Raw genomic sequence first — 13,479 nt, 5'->3', positions numbered from 1 at the left:
TTTATAGTAATGTGTAAATGATTATAGGAGCTCTTTCCCTGGGATCAAGTTTTGGTATCAATTTATAGGGATGGATGAGACAAAGATCTTTTCTTTTAGGATTTTGTAATCTAGTACTGGAAAGAGAATGTGTATAAATAGTTATATGGGAGGTTATGAAAACTACCATTGAAGAGCGCAGAAAATGTATTTTGGGGGGAAGGAGATGGTCTCTCACTGATAGGAAAAATTATGGAAGATTCAATGCTCAGTGAGTATTAACTGAGCTCCTCTTATATGTAGGCATTGAAAGAAGAGGTCTTGAGAGGGAGGTTAGATTTAGAACTTCAGAGAAGTTAGGATCATTCAAAATTTGACTGGAAAGTAGATGAAATCTACTTCATTTATGTTTTTCACAAACTTCGCATTGAAATTTCTTGAGAATTTGAGAATCTGGAATTTGACATTGAAAACCACTTTGGAACAAAATCAGAAGCCTCAGGCCTTTATTTTCTGAGAGTTTAAGAAGAGAATGGCATTAGTATGGTTGTTTGGAAAAATCCAGGCAGGACTCAGACTCTTGCATTGGCTGTGTCAATTGGGTAAGTTATTTAATATCTTATTTACAGACATGGATATAACATAAAAAATATATGTTATATCCATGAGAGCTAGCCTGAATCAATGTTTTCCACCATGTGTTTTGAAAGTGTGCACAGTGAAACACTTGTTTCCCAAGACCCTTGATGGAAAAGTGTTCTAAAGTCAGATAGCTTTAGGAAATTCTGTCCCCTTGATGAATCTGAGATCCCCTCCTAGAAATTCATGGTGCTGATTAGCTTATTAAAGTCTCTGAAAAGTCATCCCACAAAGGAACTTGTTTAGATTTGTTTAATCTAGTATTTCTCAAATTTATTTCACTATAGATCCACTCTCCCACCCCAAACTAAAAAGCAGAAAACATTTGTTAGTATCATCTGGAACAATGATTTGACATACTCCTTGGAAAATGCTGATCACCGACCAGCATGATTTTGTAACCTGAAGATGTTCCCTGCATTTTCTAGCTTCTTAGAGCCTCAGCAAATTTATTTCTCACTTAACATTTTCTGTAACTTTTCTGTGAAGAGCAGTATGCAAATAATCATAGGTTAGTCCAGTGACCATTGTTCCAGATTCATTAAAAAAAAAGTGGGTAAGGAAAATAAATCTTTTACAGTTGATGATTGTTCTATACTTTTCATACATTCATTATCTCATGATGGCTTTCCATTATGGTAGCAGAAGAAAGCGAGAAACTCTATTATCCTTATTTGAGGTGCAAAGCCTCAAATCAAAGACATGTTGCTATCCTCACAGAGCTTACCATTCAGTGAGGTAAAGGGAGAAGTAAATAATAATCATAATGGCCATCACTATGAAACTGCTTATTAATTGCTAAGCCCTATTCTAAGTGCTTTACGTGTACAGGCCTACCTCTGAGGTATAGTGGGTTCAGTTCAGAACACTGCAATAAAGTGAATATTGCAGTAAAGTGAGTGGAATAATTTTTTTTGGTTTCCCAGTACATATAAATCTTGTGTTTACACAAGAGTCTATTAAGTATGCAACAGTATTATCTCCAAAGAACCCAAATGTATAGACCTTAATTAAAAAACACTTTATTGCTAAAAAAAAAAAAAAAAAAAAAAAAAGCTAACCAACATCTGAGCTTTCAGATGTCGTAATCAGAGTTGTAATCTTTTTACTGGTGGAAGGCCTTGCCTAGATGTTGATGGCTGCTGACTGATGAGGATGGTGGAAGGTTGGGGTGGCTATGGCCATTTCCTAAAACAAGACAACAATGAAGTTTGCTGCATGGTTTTGTTGTTTTTATGAATGATTTCTCTGTAGCATGTGATACTGTTCAACAGCATTTTACACACAGTAGAACTTCTTCCAAAACTGAAGTCAGTTTTCTCACACCCTGCTGATGCTTTATCATATAAGTATATGCAATAGTCTAAATTCTTTATGGTCATTTCAACAACCTTCACAGTATTTTCACTAGGAGTAGATTCCATCTCAAGAAACCACTTTCTTCATTCATCCATAAGAAGAACTCTTCATCTGTTCAAGTTTTTCACGAGATTGTAGCAATTCATCACATCTTCAGGCTCAACTCCTGATTCTAGTTCTCTTCCTATTTTTGCCACACCTGTTGTTACTTCCTCTACTGAAGTCTGGAACCCCTCAAAGTCATCCATAAGGATTGGTGTCAACTTCTTTGAAACTCCTGTGAATGCTGATATAGTGACCCCTTCCCATGAATCACAAATGTCGTTAATGGCATCTGGAATGGTGAATCCTCTCCACAGCTTTTCAATTTACTTTTCCCAGATCCACCAGAGGAATCACTCTCTATGGTAGCTATAGTCTTATGAAATGTGTTTCTTAATAATAAGACTTGAAAGTTGAAATGACTTTTTGATTCATCAGCTGCAGAATGGATGTTGTTTTAGCAGTCAAGAAAACAACATTCATCTCATGTGCATCTCCATCAGGGCTCTTGAGAGACCAGGTGCATTGTCAGTGAGCAGTAATATTTGGAAAGGATCTTTTTTCTGAGTAGTAGGTCTCAACAGTGGGCTGAAAGTATTCAGTAAACCATATGGCAAACAGATGTGCTGTCATCCAGGCTTTGTTGTTCCATTTATAGGACACAGGCAGAATAGATTTAGCATAGTTTTAAAACATTCTAGGATTTTCAGAATGGTAAATAAACATTGGCTTCAACTTCAAGTCACCAGCTGCATTAGTTCCTAGCATGAGAGTCATCCTATGATTTGAAGCTTTGAAGCCAGGCATTGACTTCTCTTCTCTTGCTATGAAAATCCAAGATGGTGTCTTCTTCCAATAGAAGTCTGTTTCATCTACATTGAAAATCTGTTGTTCAGTGTAGCCACCTTTGTTGATTATCTTAGCTAGATCTTCTGGATAGCTTCTACGTCAATACTCGCTGCTTCATATTGCACTTTTATGTTACGGATACAGTCTTCCTTAAACCTCATGAGCCAACATCTGCTAACTTCCAGCTTTTCTTCTGCAGCTTCCTCACTTCTCTCAGCCTTCAGACAATTGAATATAGTTAGGACATTTCTCTGGATTAGGCTTTGGCTTATGGGAATGACGTGGCTGGCTGGATTTTCTAAACAGAGCACCAAAACTTTCTCCATATCAGCAATAAGTCTGTTTTGCTTTCTTACCATTCATATGTTCCATGGAGTACCACTTTTAATTTCTTTCAAGGATTTTTCCCTGGCATTCAAAACTTGGCCAACTGTTTGGCACAAGAGGCCTCACTTTTGGCCTATCTTGGCTTTTGACGTGTCTTCCTCACTGAGCTTAATCATTCCAACTTTTGATTTAAGAAATTAGAAATGAGTGACTTTTCCTTTCACATGAACACTTAGAGACCATTAGAGGGTTATGAATTAGCCTAATTTCAATACTGTTGTGTCTCAGGGAATAGGGAGGTCCAAAGACAGGGAGAGAGATGGGGAATAGCTATTTCATGGAGTAGCCAGAACACATGCAACATTTATTGAGTTTGCCATCTTCTATGGGTGTGGTTCACTGTGCCCCAAAACAAATACAATAGAAACATTAAAGATCACTGATTACATATCACCATAACAAATGTAATAATAATGAAAATGTTTGAAAGATAGAGAGAATTACCAAAATGTGACAAAGCGATATGACCTGAACAAATGGTGTTAGAAAAATGGCACCAATGGACTTGTGTGACACAAAGTTGCTGCAAACCTTTAAACTGCAATATCTGAGAAGCACAATAAAGTGAATCACAATAAAACAAGGTATGCCTGCATATTAACTCAGTTGATTCTCACAACAACCTGATGAGGTAGGTACCATATCACTGCCATTTCACAGACAAAACAGTTGATACACAGACAGTTGAGTAGATTATTCAAGATCACGCAGCTAGTGAGCATCAGAACTGGGATTTAAGTCGTGGCAATTCAGGTCAGAGGTATAGTGTTGAATACTGTGCTATGCTGCCCCTTCCATGAGATTCATATTAGGATAGATGAGCACAGATATAACTCCTAACTCAGCCAGTGAGTAGGCTCAGAAAATGTTCTTTGGAGGATGTGGCACTTAGAGTTGAGTCTTAAAGGTTGGAAAAGAATTAGCCAAGCAGAGATTAATAAAGAGTCTTCTAGAAAGAAGGAACAGAATATGTACCTGGAGATGAGGCAGCAAGTGGCATCTTTGGGCAACTGTGTTTAGCTTTGCAGGGCAGAAACATGGTGTGTGGGGAAGGGGCAGAACAGACTCATGAGGCTGGCAGGAGTCAGCATGTTCCAAGGTCCTGACATCTCATTGAGGCACTGATGGGGAAGGGAGGCATTGATAGCTTTTAATTAGGGATGCCACATGCTCAGAATTTGTATCAATTTGGAAGGGATGACCTTATTGTCAAAAAGTCCTCGAAGAAGCTACTGCAGTAAGTAATCCATATGGGAGATGATGAAATCTTAAATAAGGAGGGATAGTGACATGAAAAATTAGAGACGGATAAGACATATACAGGAAGAGGAACAAAGGGCAATAGGGATCGAGTGGATAAACAGAGAGCAGGTGACCAGAGACCAGCCAGCCTGGGACAGAATCTCTAGAGGAGGGTTTCTCAAGGGTTCTTGAGTAACACTAACCGTTTTGGCCATATAATTCTTTATTGGGGGTAAGTGTGTGACTGTTCCACACATTTTAGGATGTTTAGCATCATCCCTGGTCTTTGCCCACTAGATCCCAGTACCACTCACCCACCCAAGTTGTGACTACCAAAAAATGTCTCAAGATACTTCCAAATGTTTGAAGGTCAGGGCACTGCAAACAGGAGAGTAGACAAAATTATTCCCCATAATGCTTCTCAGTGTGTGGCCCGAAGACCAGAAGCTTTGGCATCTCCAGGGAACTTGTTAGGAACGTATGTGCTAGACCAGGTATACTAAGTTAGAAACTCTCAGATTGATCCCAGAAATCTTTGTCTGAACGAGCCCTCCCAGGGAAATCTGAGAACCAGTAGAAGAGGGAGGCAGATGAGGCTGAGGTCAGATGCTATGGACATCTGACCATAGGGTCAGGTACATCAGCCCTGAAGAGGGTATGTTCTAGATGGAGGTTAGGTAAGTCCTAGTAACCCTGGTTAAAGCAAGCTCAGACCACTCTTTCCTGAAGCTTGGGTGTATGGGGTGGAGGGAGAACTACGGGATCGTGTAGGGACCAAGGAAGATGGTTTATCTTTTGGATAAGGCTTAAATACACATACAAGTTTCGGCAAAGAACCAGTTGGGATGGGTCTAAAACCTGAAAAAGAGAGTAGAGGTCTAGGAGAGAGTAGTTCAGGGGAAAAAGGTGAAATTTGTGAGTAAACAATCCAAAATATCAAAGAGGGCAATGACAGAGACCATCGTGTGGTTTTGAGCAAAGTGTCATGGGAAAGGTAGGGAAAAATTAATTATTAATTACTTGGGAATAAACCTGGGCCCTGGGAAGGTCTCACTGAAGATTCAGACCTGCCCTAAACCCATGCAAAATATCTACTGATTTAGGCCAAGGACAAAGAACTGAGTCCTCAATTATCTGGACATACCAATTAAAAAGAGTTTCCTTTATTTAATGAATTTCATCACTCACATTAAGAACAAGTTCTTTTTGCACGTGATTGGTCCATTTGTCTTGCACATAAATTCTGCTCTAGTGGTTTGGAAACTCTAAGTTCATAAATCACTGTACAATCCTGGATTCTTGGAGTGAGTGTACCTTCAGAGGTGAACTGGTAGCTGCCTTCTCTTTGGGCGGATAGAGCATATTTATACTCACCTTCACAGGTAATTCAACTGAGCACCCAAGGGAGGAAGAGCCTTGCTCAGAGGAACAGAAAGTCACCTTGTTAGTATGTTAAATGTTAAATGATGTTCTTTTTGGGGGAAGAAAGTCCACCTGATCCATGATTGGTCTCTGTGCTTGCAGTACAGATGATGCAGGGGAGGTTGGGGATAATAGGATTGTCTGTGTAGGAGGGGGTAAGAGGCAGCATCTAGCCAGCAGAATTTTCAATTAAGCTTCCAGTAACAGGCTTACCCCCTATCCTTTTGTCAGCCAATGCTGGGTACACCAAGGCGAACATGATCTGTTCTTCACTCTGAAGAAGCTCGCTGCCTAGTGGGAGCAAGCAAATAAATGCAACACGATGTGATAGGTGCTATTATAGTTGCAAATACAGGTGTTATGAGAGGGTACAGCAAGGAAAAGAAAAGAGCCATTCCCAACAGAGAGGAGGGCATGCGTGAAATCCTACAGGCAAAGAGACATGGTGAGTGCGAGGAACAGAGCCCAGTGCTCTACGTATGACAAGGCATAGGATGCAGAGGACAGGGGAATATAGAGACGGATGGGGCGAGGCCAGGGCACAACAGGTCACAAGAGAGATTCCTAAACTTTCGCAGTTCACTGCTCTCTTAGTATGTCAGTTATTTTTCCCCAGTGCCCTGAGGCCCAAAGAAATACCACGTGGTAAGTAGGTGGGTCGAAGCAGCTTAATAGGTATTTATGTCCTAACAATCATTGCCATGTGAAAAAAACTCACATAAATTAAAGAAAAAAACTAATATCATGATTCCATTCTTAAAAGATCACAATTCCTTATGAATGGGGCATATGTAGCTGTTGGATACTATATAATTTCTCAAACCTTGGAATCAGATTGGGGACTGCCATTTTCATTTTCTGTTCCACATTGAATTTGGGGTGACATTTCCTTTTTATCATCATGCCCACGAAAACCCCAGCTTTTCAAATACATAATGTTCTCAAAAAGAATCTATTTGGGTCTAATGTGAAACTGTGAACTATCTCAGACTACTGTCCCCCCATGTGGAGTCTTGCTGCATTTCCATCAAAAGAGGTAAAATATCCTGTGTTCCCCTGTGAGTTCCCTACAGTGCTCTTTGAGGACTCAATATGGGAAACCTGGGGTCACAACGTAGTTCTTGGTTTCTAAAAGAGGATTAGCAATGAAAGCACGAAACTCAAAACCTGGAGTTAGGATACTGAGCAATTGTTTATACTGTTAGGGAAAGACAGAAAATTTATGAACATATGCAAAGTAGATGGAGAAATGAAACACTGGAAGGTACAGATTATGGAGAAGGAGATATTATAGGCTTGAGAGATTATTTTTAATCCTTTAGGAATGGTTTTGTTTTTTGTTATACAGTGACAATCCTCAGCCTCAGTGTGAGGAGGAAGGCCTGTCAACGGCGAAGTTTGAGCCATTACGCTCCCCTTTTTGCTGTTTTTGTGATGGTGTGCTGTGTGCGTGCGTGTGCTCATCTTTTCTGTTTCAGCCAAGCATAAAAACCTCTGAAGTAATTGCTATGGTCTCCGGGGCTCTTATACCCCAATCCCCAGCTTTGGGTAAATTAGCAGAATTCTAGGATTTCCGGAGGACTGTAGCAGAAACAAATGTCAAAGGAGACAGAGGGAATGAAAAAAAAAGAGAAAAGAAAAAGTCAGCAGGCAGCAAAGACATAGTTTACTTGCGATAGAAAGACCCCCTCAGTGAAGGAGATAAAGGAGAGAATGACTGACCTTTATTCATGGGAGATGAGATAAAGTGAAGGGAGCTGGTGCCATGAAAAAAAGCAAGGGGAGTGAGAGCCTGCAGAGAGAGGAGCATTCTCCTGTCACTTGAACAGTGGTGACATTATTGAGTCTCTGCCCATGTTGCCTCTGATAGGAATTGTCTCTCTGGGACGCCTGAGGAATGGACAGGGACACTCCTACCAAGAACAGGCAGCTGGTTGCATGGAGTGATTAGAAGTCACATAAACTTCCCAGCCCTGGACCAAAAATAACCTCCCAACAGATCTGCCACCAAGCCTGAAATGCTCACCATTGTCACGGTGCTTCTGAATTGGGGCACTGTGTCTCCAGGGTCCCTCTGTTAAAATAGAAAGGTGTTATTCTGGAAGGATAAAACAGTAACCCAACATTTGTCCACATTGTTAGCCAATAAAATCTAATGAACCACCTAATGTGTATTTTACTGTATCTAAAGTTATCTCTTCCTGTGTAATAGATTGTCCCAAAACTTAGTGGCTTAAGTCAGTAAAAATATATACCTCACAGTTTGTGTGGGTCAGGAATTTGGGAGCAGCTTAGCTGGCAGTTCAGGTACAGGGTCTCTCATGAGGATGTGGTTAGGATGCTGGCGGGGGCTGCAGTCTGCATGTGATGCCTTGGGTGCTTCCAAGATGGCTCACTCATATGGTTCTTGGCAAGAAGCTTCAGTTCCTCATCACATGTACCTCTCTGGGGGGCTGTCTGAGTATCCTCACAACATGGCTGTGGGCTCTCCTCAAGAGTGAGTGATCTGAGAGAGAGAGAGAGAAGTAGGGAACATGCTACAAATGTCGTCCATGTCCTAGTCTTGGAAATCACACTCTCTCACTGCTGGCATACGCCATTCCTTGGGATGAAGTAACTAAGTCCAGCCCATACTCAAGGGGAAGGTAATTAAATGCCATCTGTCGAATGGAAGAGTATCAAAGATTTGTAGACATATTTAAAACTCACCACACCTGATCACCCATTAGCCACGAAAAGATGGGGAATGGGGCAGCTAAGGATTTTTTTTTTCTCAATAGCTTTATTGTGGTATATTTGACATACCATACAATTGATCAATTCAGCGATTTTTAGTACACAGTGCTGCACAGCCATCACCACTATCTAATTCCAGAACATTTTCATCACCTCAATAAGGAACGCCATTACCCATTAGTGGTCATGCCCCATTCCCCCACTCACCTGGCCTTGGGCAACAACTAAACTACTTTTGGAATAGGTAAGCTTTGATTGAAGAAGAAAAGACTGGAATAGATTTCTATTCTGTCTTCCATCTTGCTAAGGCTGGTCAGTGGAGGGCAGACAGAGGCAGGGATCCGCATGGGACAGCAACACAGATAGGGCCAGGCCTCCCTCCATGCTGCAAGCTGCGGTCAGCGGTTACACGGAACTTCTCACCACCAGGAGCCAGAACACGGGCACTGTGTAGGAAACTGGCTCTGCCTGGCGGTCTAGTGGGATCCCTGAGGAGCAGATCAGCAATCTGACAGTTCCGGTGACTTGTAGGGGGAGACATGGGCCTGAATGGAGTGCTCCAGGTAGACAGATGCTGAATTCACAATCAGATAGGTCTGTGTAGGGATCCCAGCTCTGCCACTGGCTAGCTTGTGTCTTTAGTCAAGTTATATAACTTAAATCAAGCCTTCCTTGGAGAATGGCACAGATTCTCCTTTTGATTTCTCCCCTGCCTACAAGTTCCTAAGACCCACCTCAGAAGTAATAATCTTGGAGTTTTGTTATAAGAATTAGACATATATAGACTATACTTAGCCTGAGGACTTTGTGTACAGCATGCTTCAATAAAGGATGGTTATTACTACTACTGCTATTTACAAGGTTGCTAGGGAATGACTTGGATTTGGGCTGGGAGCCTCTCAGTAATCTCTGGGGTATTTGGGGATAGGAGTCCAGGCGAGTCCTCTGCGGATTAGTTTACTGCCGTTTAAGACACACCAGCCCTCTCTCACCTCCCCTGGGGCTGCTCCAGTCCTTCTTTTGAATGGAGGGTGAATCTGAGAAGTTGTTTTGTTCTCAATGTACTTCAAAAGTACACAAGAGCTTAGAAATACTGCTACATATGTGTATACATTTATATATGTGTTGGTTTCTCCCCTTTTAGATGCACACCATTTTACAAGCACAGATATACGCAAATGTACGGCTTTGCAGTGTTAGCAGGAAAAAAAAAAGTGCCTTACAACGCAAACAAAACAACAAGCAGCTTGTCCCAGCTGCAGAGGCAGCACTGAAGATGCATTCGCTGGAGGAGCTCACCCCCTGGTCTCCTGTTCCAGATCTGTTCCAGAGAAGTATTACACAGGCCCATGGCCTCTGTTGCCCTGCTTCGTGCCCTCGGCCCCAGACATGCCTATGGCAGAGAAAGTATTAGGAAGAGAAGATTCTGTTGGGAAAAAAAAAAGATACCAACCTTCCTTCCCGAGGGTGGCATTCCCTGGGCACTGAGTGGGCACGGAGAATTTGCTCACAGCCTCGACACCCTTCCTTCCTTGCAGGGGTGGGGTGCCAGCCCTGCAGGGAGCTCTTGAGCAGGCCACTTTTACGACCTCCCCGTCCAACCACTCACTACTGGGTCCCCGTGTTTTATTTCCTTCATAGCTCCCCATCTCGAAATCTTTTGTTTGCTTATATGTTCAGTCTCCCCATACCAGGAGAGCAGAAGCTTCACCGGCATGAGGGAATTTGCCATCTTTTTACCCAGCATCCCAGTTCCTGGAACTCTGTGTGATGTACAGCCAGCATTTGGCAAATGTTGCTGCGAGAATAAACAGAGCGAGCCATTTGGTGCTATCTCCTTTGGTTCTTTCAAAACCTCAGAGATATCCACTTTTATTGGCTTTATTTTACAGATGAGGAAACGGAGGGTCCTTATTCATGAATGACCCATCTAAAGCCACACAGCTAGTAAGAGAGGAAGCCAGACTCTCAATCAGCTTCAGTCTCCAGATCCTTTGTTCTTTTTTTCAAATCCTGCTACCACCCTGTGTACCCCATGGTGATGTCCCTATTTCCAGAAAGTAATCCCCTGCCCAACTGTTTAAGGCTGATGAGCTACTTGTACCATGTTTTTCTTCCTCAACAGGAAATTTCATCTTCCAGATTATGTCTCATAAGAAAGCCACCAAAGGAAAAGCTGTCCTGGTTATTATAGGCTTAGATTCGTGATCCTTTCCATGTATTTTTTTAACTGCCATTAAGAATTAAGCAGAACTGATATGGAGTGATCTCCAAAACATAAATTTAAAAAGCAAGATGCAGAACATTGTGCATGGAAAGCTACTGTTTTGATAAAAAGAGACGGGAGACTGTTCAACACCGCAGTTATACTCCTTGGTATTTTACCCAAATGAGGTGAAACTTAATGTCCACATGAGAACCTGGATATAGATGTTTATAGCAGATTTATTCATAATTGCCAAAGCTTTGAAGCAACCAAGATGTCCTTCAGTAGGTGAATAGATAAATAAACTGTGGTAAATCCAGACCATGGCATACTATTGAGTGCTAAAAAGAAATAAGCTATCAAGCCGTGGAAAGACACGGAAGAATTTTAATTGCTTATTACCAAGTGAAAGAAGCCAATCTGGAAAGGCTACATACTGTATGGTTCCAACTATATGACATCTTGGAAAAGGCCAAACTATGGAGACAGTAAAAAAAAATCTGTGGTTGCCAGGGTGTCCGTGGGAATAGGGGGAGTACAGGGGATTTTTAAGTCACTGAAACTATTCTGTCTGATACTATAAAGATGGATACACAACAGGCATTTGTCGAAACCTCTAGAATGTGCAACACCAAGAGGGAACCCTAATATAGACTATGGGCTTTGAATGATAATGATGTGTCCATGTAGGCTTATCAATTATAGTGAATGTACCACCCTGGTGGGGGGTATTGCTAATGGGGAAGGCCCTGCATGTGTGGGGGCAGGAGGTATACAGGAAATCTCTGTACCTACCTCCCAATTTTGCTCTGAACCTAAAATTGTTCTAAGCTTCTAGTTATAAAATAAATAGGTCACAGGGATGAAAAGTGCAGCATAGGGAATACAGTCAATAATATTGCAGTAACACTGTATGGTGACGGTGACTATACTTACCATGGTGAATTTGGGTAATGTGTAGAATTGTTGAATCACTGTGCTGTATACCTGAAACTAATATAACATTGTATGTTAATATATTTTGATTTTTTTTAAAAAAGTCTATTTTTAAAAATTTAAAAATAAGATTAAAAAGGGAGGGGAGAGAATACTTATACACGTTTACTTGTGCATGCATTTCATTTTTCTGGCAGGATATGCAAGAAATTAATTGCATTAGCTATTTTCAGTGAAGTAATTATGTACCTGGAGCCAGGGGTTGGGTGGGGGAAGGATTTTTCACCGTGTATCCTTTTGTTCCTTTTAAATTTAATAGCACGTGACTATGTCATATACTCAAAAAGAAAAGATCTCACCTATAGACACTATGTTCACACCCAGAATTTGCTTTAGCTAAAGTCTTATGATACAGGTGAGTTCTGAATACTCATTTGGGGCTTTCTGTGCCTTTCCAACAAAAAAAAAATGGCAACAGAATCCTGGCTGGGGACTAAGGCAGGTCCCAGGTCAACTCTCCCCAGCACACACACTCAGACGAGATGTCCATCCTTGTAGGATGTGTGGTTCCTTACACCGCAAGAGCATGTGCCTCTGGGAGAGCCACAGACTACGTGCTCTGAATCTCTTGCCCTCCAGTCTTCCAGTCCTCCTAATTGGGAATGAAGACCTCTTATCCTGCCATCTTGCTGAGGTAGTCTTCTTTTCAGCAAAAAAGATGGAGCATGAGAACTGGCTGTGGTGTGGGTTAGCAGGGGAGGAGGGGGCAGTCAGGTGGATGCTGGCTGAGGGTGATGGTGTGAGACAGTCGGGGGCGGGCAGTTGGAGGCTGGATGCTGTGGTGGTGTAGGTTAGTGGCGTGGGCAGGTGGAGAATGATGAGGGGTGGTCACATGGGCAGGTGGACACATGAGCGCACGTGAGCAGATGGGTGGATGGGTGGGTAGGTGGAATGGACTAGAGATTTAGAGATGCGGCTGGGGCCGGTGCTCAGGGCAGCAGTTACTTTCTCTGAGCACATTCTCTAAAAGGAAAGCTCTTTCAATAATTTCTCCCACCAGGTAATTTGTTGATTTGCTGGTTGTTAGTATTATGTTGAAATCATAACAAGAGCACGTGACACCAGACAAAGTTGGCAGAGGAAGTTGCTGCTCTTTTTCTAACCTGTTCACTCTCCGATCACCTATGAAGCCATTGCCATCACTGTCCCTGCCTCTAAGGTTGGGGACACAGGGGACAATCTGTCCACTCCTCTGCTTGGCTCTCATCCCAGTATTTTTCTCTTTGCTGACAAAGTGGTGAGATGTACCACGCTCAGCTTACCATCCCCTTCCCCCCTCCCTCCTAGTCTCTCCTGCTCTAGATGCCCAGCAGCCCTTCCATGCTGTCCTGGGTTATAAAGCAGAATGGCTCACACAATGCTAACAACTGATGGCAGATGATTTCCTGTTTACTGCAACTCCTCCTTCCCGGGAAGCGAGAGCATGCTTATGGCTTCCCTGCCACTGGAGGACTCCAAACATCCCCCAGAGATTCCTTATACAGCCAGTGCCATAGCCGCTTGGGCACCCACTAAGCTCAGTGCCCTCTCTCGGGCACTGAAGGGGCAGAGGCTTAGAATCAAAGTGAAAATCTGTGCCATCGTCTGAGGAAGTCTGAATTCAGAAAAGGGAGGCACACGAC

General features: G+C 42.2%; 1 long non-coding RNA gene across 1 annotated transcript; it reads right to left on the bottom strand.

Annotated features, from left to right (window-relative positions):
* Nucleotides 1-5,638: 5,638 nt before the first annotated feature.
* Nucleotides 5,639-11,852, bottom strand: LOC109502654. Its single transcript, XR_002161398.3, has 4 exons — nucleotides 11,798-11,852; nucleotides 8,175-8,425; nucleotides 7,946-7,993; nucleotides 5,639-6,210 (listed from the first exon to the last, which is right to left on the bottom strand). It is a non-coding gene; the product is annotated as an uncharacterized LOC109502654 (long non-coding RNA).
* Between the last annotated feature and the right edge of the window lie 1,627 nt (nucleotides 11,853-13,479).

The sequence above is a fragment of the Felis catus genome, chromosome C1, assembly GCF_018350175.1.
Source record: "Felis catus isolate Fca126 chromosome C1, F.catus_Fca126_mat1.0, whole genome shotgun sequence".
In the NCBI taxonomy this organism is placed as follows: Eukaryota; Metazoa; Chordata; class Mammalia; order Carnivora; family Felidae; genus Felis; species Felis catus.
This window is presented reverse-complemented; position numbering and strand designations above follow the sequence as displayed.